This window comes from Lontra canadensis, unplaced genomic scaffold (genome assembly GCF_010015895.1).
Source record: "Lontra canadensis isolate GAN:19392208 unplaced genomic scaffold, GSC_riverotter_1.0 scaffold147, whole genome shotgun sequence".
Lineage (NCBI taxonomy): Eukaryota > Metazoa > Chordata > Mammalia > Carnivora > Mustelidae > Lontra > Lontra canadensis.
In genome coordinates, this window is record NW_022631141.1 from 489,070 (window position 1) to 502,207 (window position 13,138).

Consider the following 13,138-nt stretch of genomic DNA (forward strand, 5'->3'; position numbering starts at 1 on the left):
GACCGCCCTCCTGGCGCTCTGGCGTCTGGGAGCTCCTCCCCGGACCTTGGGGCCGGCCCCGCCCTAATCTTCCAGGCAGCTGAGGTTCTGTCGCATCCCAGCGCTGAGCACGGGCCGTGCAGCCAGTGTGGTTCCCTTGCGGCGGACACAGGAGCCAGCACAGGGAGCAGATCCTTATTTGGAAGCCGCTGGGGTCTGGTGAGACGCACAAAGCTGGTGATAGCGTCGTCTGCTGCCTGAACCTGTGGCGCGAGTCCGTCCCTGCGCGAGGACCCCCGGCCTCTGTCCCGCTGCGGCTGCTCAGGGCAGAGCGGGCGCTCAGCACACCTGTTGACTGTCTTCTCGGGTTTTCTCCCGCTCCCCAGATGGACAGTTACAAAGTGAGAGGAGAGTCCTGCCAGGTCTTCAAACGGGGTACAAGAAAGGCCACTTCCTGACCTCTGACCTGTCGTGGTTTCATTTAATACAGTATTTGCTGAGGAGTGTCAGTGTGAACACAACGGGCATGGGAGAAAACCAGCCGTCATCTTCTGAAGAGAAAGGATTCTGTCTGGTTTTCTGGGTAAAAATTAATTCTTATGGGGCGCCTGGGTGGCTCAGTGGGTTAAGCCTCTGCTTTCGGCTCAGGTCATGATGCCAGGGTCCTGGGATCAGGCCCCACATCGGGCTCTCTGCTCAGCAGGGAGCCTGCTTCCCCCTCTCTCTCTCTGCCTGCCTCTCTGCCTGCTTGCGATCTCTCTCTCTCTGTTAAATAAATAAAATCTTTAAAAAAAAATGAATTCTTATTTTCTGTAGGGATCTCAGGTTGTGGAAGAGTATGGAAGTTGCTAGATCGTTTACCCTCTGGTCTCCCTGTGCTAGTAAATATTCCAGGTGATTCTGATGTAAGTGGTTGAAGGACTGCATTTTGAATAACATTTGTCTCTTTAAATTTCTCAGCTTTTTTTTTTTTAAATTCTGAAAATTTAATTTCCCCGTCTTTTCTCTCCATCTCTCTTTTTAAAGATTTTATTTAAGAGAGAGAGAGTATAGTGGGGTGAGGAGCAGAGGGAGAGGGAGACAAGCAGACTCTCCCAAGTGCAGAGCCCGGCCTGGGTCTCTCAGTCTCCCGACCCTGAGAGCACATCCTGAGTTGAAACCACGAGTCGGCCGGCAGCCAACTCAGCCACGCAGGCGCCCCTCTCTTTTAAGGTGACTCTGAAGGAGGGAGCTAGGTAGACCTCCTGATTCCGAATCCCAGGACTTGAATTCTGGTCTTTGCTCTTCTCACACAGCTGTGACTCTCAGTAGGTCTGTGACCGCTGCTGTTGTCTGTGTCATGAAATCAGGGCACAGAAATCCTTCTGTGGAACTTTTGGGGAGAATGTGTTTGGTCACTGTGGCATTATGAATAGAACGTCACGGGCCGTAACTACAGAAGAAAGCCATCGGAGAACTCGGTGCTGGCTTCAGGAAGCGTCCCCTTGAGTTTTGGCTTGTTCCCGTGACCCCTTCCAGGGGAGCCGCATTTCAGCATGTCACTCGTCTCAGGAAACGTGGTTAAGTCGTGTTTAAATTGATTTCATACTTGTGAGCAGATGTTAATTTTATTTATCCTGAGGACATGGGGTCAGATTACAGTGCCGTACAGTTTGTGGAGAGTCATCAGTTGTCACGTTTGCATCTCTGTTTCTGCCCACACTTCTTCATATTTTAGCCCAATTTTAATAGCCTCTAGTGATAGCTCAGTTTAAGGTTCTACTTTTCCAATACTATAAGCGTCATGTTATCCCAAGGGCAGAGTATGTAAGTCTTTTCATCCTTATCAAGAAGTTACAGTACGTGCACATCTCTGACTTTGGGGGTTCTGAAACTAGTCCATGGTCGATCTATACAGTTACAAAAGGATATGGTTGTGGCTTAGGAATTGTAGCTCATAGAAGGATTAGATTGAACACAATGTGTCATTGTTCCTAGAATCAATTAAGCGTGTAGGTTTAGCTCGCTGGGAAGAGCGTCTAGCATGTGACTCTATAAATAACACTTGCACGACAAACATGGGCTTGATAAGTGAGCAATAAATCCGGGCTGACTGCCCACTCTTCTAAATTTTAAAACCAGTCCTGCCATCGTAGTATTCTGAGGGCCTGATGGCTGTAATAGAACTTTTAAAAAATTAAAATGTTGCTCACGTCTATTTTGTACTACACCTGGTTTTCCAACTTCAATCTTATTTTTGTTATTTCCTAAAAGTCAGTTTTTCTTAATAAAAAGAATCCTTTAGTTTGACTATTTGGCTTTTCATGAGATATTGAGGGTTTATGGTCTTAACACACATAGGTTAGTATGAATTGTCTTACTTTAGGAATGATAGTGACTTGCTTGCGCAGATGTCTTTAACATAGAAGCAGAGCACACGTCTGTCATTTCGTTTTTTTGTTTACCTTTATTGGGAAAAGTTAGCAATTTTCTTTCTTTTTTTTTTATGAGACTGGTGGTTTTGTTTCAACACTTTTTTTTTTTTTAACTTTTATTTATTAAGGAATCTCTGCCTCCAGTGTGGGCTTGAACTCGCAGCCCTGAGATCGAGAGTTTCATGCTCTGCTGAGCCAGCCAAGTGCCCCGGAAAAATTAGGATGTTCTATCCCTTCCATTAACAGTTGAATGACAAGCCCATGTAGCAAAGATGATTTCACAAAGATGCATTTGATTGGGAGTTACTATAAGAAGGTCACCACTGCTAGATTTTGTGGTTTTTCCCTATTGCAACACAACAAAGAGGGTCGGAAAGATGTTTTAGGAGGTTAAACACTTGTCAGATGTATTTCTAGAAAGTTTCTACTCATATAGTTTATTAATTATGTTGTTAAATTCTTACAACTGATTTGTAGCATCAGACATCACAGAATGTCAGCAGAGTTGGAAAAGAACCAGTTTGGTGGGTAGCCCTGGGCAGGTACAGACACTCTAAGACTACACTGTTGGGGGCTCCTGTTGGTGCCTTCTGCTCGGGTCCTGCATCGGGCTCCCTGCTCAGTGGGGAGTCTGCTTCTCCCTCTCCATCTGCCCCCCTGTACCTCCCCTCGTGCTCTCTTCTCCTCTCTCCTCTCAAATAAATAAAATCTTAAAAAGAAGATAATAAAATTAACTGCTGGGATTTTGTGAAAGGTGGGTTTTACTGGTTTAGAAGAAAAACATTTCAGAAGTGTCTGTGAAAGGCAGTGAATAGTCGGGATGTGGTTAGTTCGTAGCAGCCTCATTTTTGATACTTGTTCTGGATTTTAAACTACATTGTAGCATGTTACAGACAGAGGGTTGGAGTGACACTTAGGAGACACTGAATTCCTCATTCTCCGTCTGCCTCTGTCCCGGGACACCAGCAGCTTTGTGCCCTCACCGCTGTCTCTGTGCAGCTGCGGTGCCGCGCTTAGCATTTGGTGTAGAAATAGTGCCCTGGGTCTCATTCCCCAACAGTCACGGGCACGAGATTTCGTGCTCTCAAAATTTTGCTGACTCGTGACTCACAAGATGCCAGGCCCTGCAGGACAGTTGACCCTGTTTAGGATTTAGGTCACAGTATTTCTTGGTGGCTCAAGAACAAGCCACTGGAATAAGCTTTCAGTTCCTCCCATGGTTACTGAGCACGTGCGGGCAACCCCGAGCTCGCGAGAGAGGGTGGGAGGGCAGCTCTGGGCCCCACGGGAGAGGTGCGTCAGAGACACGCTTTCTCTGCCCAGACTTCATGCTGCTCCTTTTTTTTTTTTTTTTAAGGTTTTATTTATTTATTAGCACAAGCAAGTGGAGGGGCAGAGGGAGAAGCAGGCTCCCCACTGAGCAGGGAGCCTGACATGGGGCTGGATCCCTGGGATCATGACCTGAGCTGAAGGCAGACACTTAACCCACTGACCCCTCAGGCGTCCTCTAGTTCGTGCTTCTCAGCGCTGTCTCTCCTTCAGCCCCTTTTAGTAGGAAATTTTTAGGGAAGTATTTGTTATTTTAAAATAAAATTTGTGAGAGACTCCTCTAACTCTAGGTTGCTGGAGGATGGGGGGTGGGGAGATGGAGGGCACGTGATGGAATGAGCACTGGGTGTTGTAAGCAGCTTATGAAGCACTAGATCCTACCCCTGATAATACAGCATATGTTTGATTAATTGAATTTAAACAAACTTCATATACCATTAATTACATAATTTTATAAATCAACAGTATGCGATGTGGAGGGAAATAAAGTAATTTATGGTACAGTGATATGTATATTAACATACATGCTTGGGTATGACTGTTCTAGAAGTTGTAGTAAAGTGGTCCCCTGCTGGCGTCTGTGAGTTCCCTGAGTGTGACAGTTCTGAATAAAGACCAAGTGTGTTGAGTTGGCAACTAAAAATACCAGGGGGGGTTTACTGTCAATAATGAGATTATCCAGAAAGGATATTACTGTTAAAAGATTTCCTGGCAAAACTAAATGGAGTTAATTGTCTTCCAGAAAGTTTGGCATGTAATTAAAACTGTGCAAAATATACTTTATGTGTGAAGTGGAGTTTTATGTGTAAATACGGCTTTTGCCTACGTGAGTGTCTGGTAGGGCCTTCTGAAGCTGGTGAAGACAGCATTGCAGGAAGTCAGGCATCCAGCACTCTCCTCCAACTCTCCTCCATTACATGTTTGCAGGACTGGGATAACCAAAATGCCATCCCCCCAGCCCCGTTTCTAAATTGAGAACCATTGCTCTGAATAAAAATGTTGTTACATTATTAACTCAGTTGTTGAAAGTCTACAGTGCTTTTTGTTTTGTTTAGTTTTGTTTTAAGTTAAAGGCACGGAGTGGAGAGGACCTTGGCCAGTGCAGCCCGTGGTGTATGTAACACGCAGATCTAAAGGTCACGAGATCGAGCCCCGCTCGAAGTCTGCTTGAGCTTCTCTCTCTACCTCTCCCCCATCCTCCACCTCAAAAAAAAAAAAAAAAAAGAGAAACTCATCAGTATTTTTTTTATAGCTGTGAAATTTGTTTCTCATTATGTTGCTGAGGCTCCCTTGTAAGGAATGGATTCAGTATTTGCTAATACAGCCAAGAATTTGAAGACCATCTTAGAATTTATTGGAATGGCTTTGCTGGTACATAAGAAATGTTGTCCCCCTCCCCCACCTTGTCTTGGTTTATGTCAACAGACTAGAGTCTCTTGTGGCTTATGTGAAAAAACAGTTATGAAGAGATCTTCACCAGCGACTCTCTGAGACGTCTGGTCGCAGGGTTGAACTTTCTTTTATTCCCAGATTTCCCTGTCGCTCCTGTCCCGGGAGCCAGGACGCCTATACTTGCATTATTCCCTCCCTCGTTCCTTCTTCCTCTTAGCGGGAAGCCCTTTGCGCGCTGAACTGATGGTATAGAGACATTGTCATCGTTTCTGTCTCCTTCCCCGAGACCTGCCGTCCTTGCCTCACATGACTCTTCTCTCGCTGCTGGTCTTCCTGACTTGACCCGTCCCTGCACTGGGGTTTTCTGTCTGTGTTGGACAAGTGCAGGGATGAAGTCAGGAAACAGACTTGAGGGCCTTTCGTGTGCCGGGTGCCACAGTGCTAGGTGCTTGTAGACCTACTGCTGTGTTTAATCCTTGCAGCCTTGGCGAGTGAGGAAATAAATCGTGGCGATGAAGCTGTTGGCCAGAGTGACCTGCCCGTACAACCCAGATTGTCACTGTCAGAGCTGGGACTTGAATCCCTGTCTGCCGCCTTTTTCTTGCCATTCCACAGAGAAGCTTCTGAGAGGAGGGATTTGGGTCTTGAGAAGGTTTGGTAGAATCAGGTGTTTTATAAAAGGCCAGCTGGGGAGGAGATGACCTGACGTAGTCTTGAGAAACATAGCAGATGTTTCAAAAGAATCAGATTCGTATCAGGCTTCCACAGCTGCTGGCTATAGGGCGCTGACAACACTCGACTTCGTAGGGGATTTTTTAATGAGATGCGTGTTGTCTAAGCCGTTCTCTTAGGGTCCAGTTCCAGAGCGGGCTTCCTGCTCCTCCGGGAAAGCGTGTGTGTGTGTGTGTGTGTGTGTGTGACAGGACTTGTTGACATGAAGAGTAGAAAGAGCTACTTTCTGGAGATTCTGAAAGACCATTTGGCAGGAGCCTTGGAAGCCAACACTCAGACACGATGGGAAGACGGCCATGCCGAGTTAAGGAGGCAGCTTGATGCTACCCTTTCTGTACCTTAAGAGTCCGAAGTCTTGCTTCTAAATTAAGAAACAAAGTAGGAAAAACAAAAAGCAGCGTACATGTTTAGAGTACAAACCACCAGTTTAAAGGAAGAGAAATAGTAAAGCAGAATAGCCCCATGACCAGTTTATGTGTCTCCCAGTGTCAGCAGTGACTGATCGCTAACGTCCCCTGGCGACGGGCTGTGCATTCTCTGTTCTCACGGCGGGACTCAGTGGCTCGTCCTGGATGAGCCTTCATAGTCGATGAATCGGAAAAGAAAGCATTTAAAAGGATTCTGAGTCTCTTTTTAAATTACATTCCTCGAAGAAATTCTGTTCTGCCAGAGTGGCAGTTTAGCATTTTTAGAAAAACCGTTTCTAGACGGAGATCAGTGAGGTGGGGTGAAAAGCCACGCTGGAAGCGGAAGGACGCGTCCGCTCAGGCTGCGCTGCTTCCTGGCCGCGGGCCGAGGCCCCTCCATGGTCCTGCGACCCTGTCCTTTGTTCGGGCGGGACTGTCCGGGCGGTGAATGAGAGCCCTCGGGCGAGGGTCTGCTCTTTGGGAGGGAGGTCTTGAGTGTGCCCACCCCCAGGCCGTCCTATGCCGTGGTTGGCCCTGTTGGCTCCCAGGAGGGGCTGCAGACCCTGAGGGCAGTCCGCAGAGCTCGGCCCCTTGGTTTTGCGCAGCCCATCCCAGGGTTTCCGTGGGGAGGCGGCACGTGTATCTCACTGTGGGACAGTGTCTGTGGGACGCTTCTTTCTCTTTTTTTTCAGTTATCTCTGCACCCACCGTGGGCCTTGAACTTACAACCCTGAGATCAAGAGTCTCACCCTCTACCCACTGAGCCAGCCAGGCGCCCCTGTGGGACGTTTCTTGACATTCAGAACCAGTATAGAGGGTTTCTCCCTGCCTCTTCACCTAGTGTCTGAGGATCTATGAGAAGTTATGTTTGTGTGTCATTGATCTGGTCATCTGAAAGGCCTGGGAACTTTCCTCAACTCTCATAATCCCTCCATATTTGAGTGGGAGAGATGCAGAGGAATGCGGTCCAGGGTTTTTGAGCTGCATGCGGTTGCAAAGGTTCTGTCTCCTTCTGCTTCCTTTTTGCAATGGTTAGCTCGGAGATGGAAAGGTCAGTCTTAAGAAATCTGATTACCACCCCAAAAGCTCTCACAGCAGGAGAGGAAGTCCTCTGGAGGACAAAGTGCAGATTTTGCATCAGTTCTGAGTGAAAACTGAGCTCTGCCACGTCCTGGTCCTCTGCCCCCGGACAAATCCCTTTGTCTTAATACATTGCAGGTTGTTATGTTTTGTTCTTCAGTGATGTTGTTGTTGTTGTTTTCCTTCCTGAGGAGTCTTAAAGCAGGGGCACAGTATCATCCTCCCTGTTGAACAGTGGTCTTGGGGAGGTGAGAGTTTGGGCTCTCCCCATCGAAACTGCAAGGATCCTTTCATGTTCTTATGGTTTCCTCAGGAATTTGAAGATGTGACAATAATATTGTTTTTTTTTTTCTTTTTTTTAGGACAGAGATCACAAGTAGGCAGAGAGGCAGGCAGAGGGGAGGGGGAAGCAGGCTGCCTGCTTAGCAGAGAACCCAATGTGGGACTCGATCCCAGGGCCCTGAGATCATGACCCAAGCCAAAGGCAGAGGCTTAACCCACTGAGCCACCCAGATGCCCCCATATTGTTATTCTTTATAAGGGCAGAATCTGTGCATGTTCAAGGGCTAGGTTTGAGCTTCGTGAGACGTGTTTCCTACGGGAGATGTCAAGCCCCTGACACCGCAGCTGCAATGAACTCAAGGGACTCTGCAGAAAGTCTGCTGCTCACAGTTTACTCCAGGATTTCCGCCCTTTTTTTGGTTCTGTATGCATTTTGCTAAGCCATCCAATGTGTGAGAGTGGATTCCGCAGCGTAAGATAAAAAAGACAGAAGCCAGTGGGAGAGGTGGCCTGTGTGCGCAGGAGAGGGAGTTGCCCGCATGGGCCTCGGTCGCAGCACAGCCGCCCTGTCCCACCCGCCCGCCGATGGCCAGTTCGTCAGCGGCCCCACCGTGAGGTCATTGCGCTCATCTTGCTCACGGATCCAGCTGCTTTTATCCAAGATAATACGAAGATTTATGTACATACTTTGAAGGGGCTGTAGGCTTTCACACTTACTTTCTTGTAGTAAGTTCAGTATCTTGACTCTTCTTAGGAACAGGCTAAGCTGAATCTTCAGTTTGTTTCCATGCTGTGTATAACTAGGCATGGTTCTGACTCTGAAAACCCTGGTTTAGGAGTTTTGCTTAATTTCATCTCCTGGGTTTATATATTTTCATTCTGTTATTTATAATTCGGCATTTTTAGAAGTAGAATAGATCTTTTATTAACATACAGTGTGTTCTTTGCCTAGGGTACAGGCTGACACGCTTCACAGCACTCACCATAGCACATGCCCTCCCCACTGTCCATCACCCACCACCCTGTCCCTGCCCCCCACCCCCCAGGAACGCTCATTTTGTTTGAGATTAAGAATCTCTTATGGTTTGTCTCCCTCCCAGGTCCCATCTTGTTTCACTTTTTGCTCTCTTCCCCTATGATCCTCTGTCTTCTTTCTCAAATTCTGCATATCATTGAGCTCATATGATAATTATCTCTTATTTTGCTCAGCATAATACCCTCTAGTCCATCCACGTCATCGCAAATGTCAAGATTTCATTTCTTTTGATGGCTGCATAATACTCCATTGTTGATATACACCACATCTTCTTTATCCATTCACCTGTTGTTGGACATCTAAGTTCTTTGCATAGTTTGGCTGTTGTGGGCATTGCTGCTATAAACATTCGGGTGCACGTGCCCCTTCGGATCACTACATTGCTGGGTCATATGGTGGCTCTATTTTCAACTTTTTGAGGAAACTCTACACTGTTTTCCAGAGTGGCCGCACTAGCTTGCATTCCCACCAACAGTGTAGGAAGGTTCCCCTTTCTCCACATCCGCCAACACCTGTCGTTTCCTGACTTGTTAATTTTAGCCATTCTGACTGGTGTGAGGTGGGATCTTACTGTGGTTTTGATTTCTATTTCCCTGATGCCCAGTCCCTGATGCCCAGTGATGTGGAGCACTTTTTCATGCGTCTGTTGGCCATTTGGATATCTTTTTTGGAAAAATGTCTGTTCATGTTCTCTGTCCACTTCTTGACTGGTAGGATTAGTATAGTTTGACAAAATTCTTTTCAGCCCTTTTTCAGATTAGCATTTATATGAAATCTTAATCACCCACGTTTTGATGTAAGTCATTAAAATCAGCACATACTCCCTGAACAGTGCTGGGGTCTAGCAATCTCCCAGGTCCATCTACTTCAAGAAGCTAATACTCTAGTGGTAAAAGAAATTGTGTTTCTTAATATTCTGGCTTTTTTTTTTTTTAAGGATTTTATATATTTTCTTGAGAGCAAGAGCACAGAAGCGGGGGGAAGTAGCAGAGGGAGAGGGGGAAGTAGACACCCCGCTGAGCAGGGAGCCTGATGTGGGACTTGATTCCAGGACCTGGAGATCATGACTTGAATCAAAGGCAGATGCTTAACCGACTGGACCTCCCAGGCGTCCAGGTGCCTGGATTTCCTCTTTGCATAGTGGTGTTACCAGTACTACCAGCCTCGTGAATCAGCCTGATGTTTCCCAGGAGAATTGAAGTCTTCACACCAGAACTCATTCTGCTTTTACCAGCCAGTGAAATTCTTTGCCTCTGCCCCATGCACCTGGTGCTCCAGTGGAAGCAATGTCTCCATTCTGTGCCTTCCCACCCTCTGAGGGATGACTCCCGACTGTTCAGGGATCCCTTAGCACACTCTCAGCTAATCTGTTTCTGTTCACGTTGAACTTGGGTTTCCTTGTCTTGAAGAAAAGAAAGAGTCCTTTGCATCTGGTTGTGGTTTTCCTTTCCTCCGTGTGCACGGCCACACCTGTCTGCTTCCTTACCTCATCACCCTGCCGAGGATGCTCCTGCCGCTGCCTCCAGGACTCCCCTTATTGCCAGTTGCAATGGCTCTATCATCCTGACCCGTAATTTCATTTTGGGGTAAAGTCCGTAAGGCTACAAGGACTTTGAAAGAAAGCTGGGTGTTCTTAGGGCAAGAAAGAAAGAAGGCTTTCTTTTCATTAATTCATTGACAGATACTTATCAAACACTCTTCTAATCAATGAAGATATAGTAATTAATAAAATGAGTGAAAGTGCCTATTTTTTCTGGAGGTTTTGTTAGTTGGAATTTTTGATCGGAGGAAATAGGCAAACAAATAGGTTAAATAGATAATGATAAAGGATCATCAGGAAAAACAATAAAAGAGGAGTGTACGTTTCAGTAGGGTAGATTTTAGGTTACTTGGAGAGGGAAGGCCTCTCTGAGAATACGACATGGAGCAAGGCCCAGAGGAGATGAGCAAAGGTACCGAGAACTATCTAGGGGAAAAGCAGACCTTGCAAACCATTCATGTGGTGTTAGCAAAAATGCTTCTTTGAGGTATGAAATGTTGTGTGTGGTTTTTTTTTTTAAGATTTTATTTATTTGACAGACAGAGATCACAAGTAGGCAGAGAGGCAGGCAGAGAGAGAGGGGAGGAAGCAGGCTCCCTGCTGAGCAGAGAGCCCGATGCGGGGCTCGATCCGAGGACCCTGGGATCATGACCTGAGCTGAAGGCAGAGGCTTTAGCCCACTGAGCCACCCAGGCGCCCCAAGGTATGAAATGTTTTTACGAAGATTCTTGTTCTTATGGTAAAAAGGAAAGTTGGATATTTTGAGGCATTCTGTTTCAAATTGACTTACTAGGATAAAACAGTATTTTTCATGATTTAATCTTATAGAATAAGACAAATTCTAAGTTAATTTTATTTCACATTTTCTTTGGCATCTAAGTGATTGCATGCTTTTATAGTTGGACAGTTTAGATAATGACATCTTTATTCCCTAAAGAGCTGTAGGTGTTTTTAAGTAACTGTGTCATTAGCTGAGGTGACATAGACAGCTCTATGGGGCTGTCAGCCAACTTACTGGGGCTTAACGGCTGTTTCAGGAAGAGAAATTTTAGCATTTGTATGCTTATGGAACATTTCAGTAAAATAACTGAGCTTCTGAGGCAGTAAGACTGTGTGTTCTCAGTATTCACAGCCCGATTTATTTCAGGGAGAAAGAAGTTCTAAGCACAAACGTACAGATTCGTGTTCCATATTCGAGAAGCCGTCAGAGTGGGGTCTTGCTCAACCCTCAGGTGGAGCCCTGTTTAGTTACGAATGGATTAATATGATCTGTGGAATTGACTCATTTTCAGAGGCCCAGCTGTTGAGTATTGAGAAAACTGTCTGCAGTCAGCATCTTGAACTTGCTGAGGTCTGTCTCCCTCCTCTCCTGTACCCCTCAGGGTGGGGCGATTTTAGGAAGTACTAGACACATGGAGTAGGCAGGGGCACATGCTTGGAAATTTAAGAGCCAATAGTAATCACTTGTCCATTTCCTTTCCTAGTTTCTTGACATCGAACAGGCCATGAGAAGCATTTCTCTCCATTTTGTTCTTCTTGTGGGCTGTAGGCTTCTTTCCAGTACGATTGTGTTAACCCCTGTGCGCGTGTCTCTTGGGATCGAGCAGCCTATCTAGACAGCATTCTGTGGTTTTGTTTGTTTAGTGGCTCATAGGGAGAGTTGAAAGGCAAGAGGAATGGGCTCTTACTGGGTTGGATGAGGACCCAGTCTTCTGGAATGGGGTGCTTCTATGGCAGGACAGAAATCAGGTTTCATCTGCTTTGTCTGGGCCTGCGTGAACGCTAGTGCCCGTGTTCAGAAGCCGCAGGTAACCGCTGGGAGAGTCTGGGCCCTGCCGGAGACCTGAATACTTGGAGCACCTCTTGTGGGCGTGCGGGCGTGCGGGCGTGTGGGAGCCGCACGGGGCAGGTCCCACTGCCGTCCGGAGGTGGATAGGCCTTCCTGTTCTGCTCTCCCTGTTTTCATCCCCTTTCTTCTCCTTGGAACTCTCTGTTTGCTAGTAGGTAATACTTGAGTTTCGAGCTAGCCAGGGTGCAGTGATCTTTCTCACCATCTTACTGGCCAGTTACCATTCTAGTTCCATTTCAGAAAAGTTAGCGATAGAGTGTCATTTCCTTAAAGGAGAGAGAACTCAGATTTGAAATTCAAACAGCCATGTAGAAAATGATTACGGAAGAGGGGACTTTTAAAAATAACCCTGATTTTTGGCAACTCCCCTATTCAAAAGTAGTGTTAGTTTGTGATTGCTTAATAATAGGAAAACCTAGCATAGCAAAGCAGAGTTTTGTAATTTTGTCATCTAGAACTAAATATTGAGGGAACATTTTAATGTTTGTCCTTCCCATGTTTTCTGCGTATGCATGCGCGCGCGTGCACACACACACACACACTCACACACACACACAGGCTCACACAGGCTCACATTGTACATGCTGTTTTACAAACTACTTTAAAAAGCATTACAAAACTAAATAAATAGCAGTATTACAAATATTTTCTATATGATTAAATATTCTTCTAAAATATTTTCAGTAGCCGTGTTGTCGTCTGTCATACACTATAATATTTAATTGACCAGTCCCTTTCATTAGATTTTACCTGGCTTTCAAATCTTTGCTTTTATAAATTATACAGAGAGAACTTTGCATTAGCATGTGAATACTTTTCTGGCTATCTCTTCAGGATAATTTCTTAAGTAGTTTCATATACTTAGTGTTTTTCGTTTCTATTTCACTGAAGCAAACTTTGCTGGAAGAAGAAAACTAGTATTTCTGAAAGATGCCATGCCAGCTTCTATGTGGGATGCCTAGGAGTCTTCGAGTTCACAGAGTCTTTGGCCCTTTTCAACCAGTTTTATAGATGAACAAATCTCTGTGCAGATGTAATAAGATATTTTGTAGTAAGTTAACAGTGTGCAGTATTTAACGTTCACATGTTTTGTTTAGC

The 13,138-nt window shown here is 45.8% G+C and overlaps 1 protein-coding gene across 4 annotated transcripts in view; it reads left to right on the forward strand.

The window, feature by feature from the left end:
* YAP1 (Yes1 associated transcriptional regulator) overlaps positions 1-13,138 on the forward strand; it is a 107,494-nt gene that overhangs the window by 39,731 nt on the left and 54,625 nt on the right. The window lies entirely within an intron of this gene.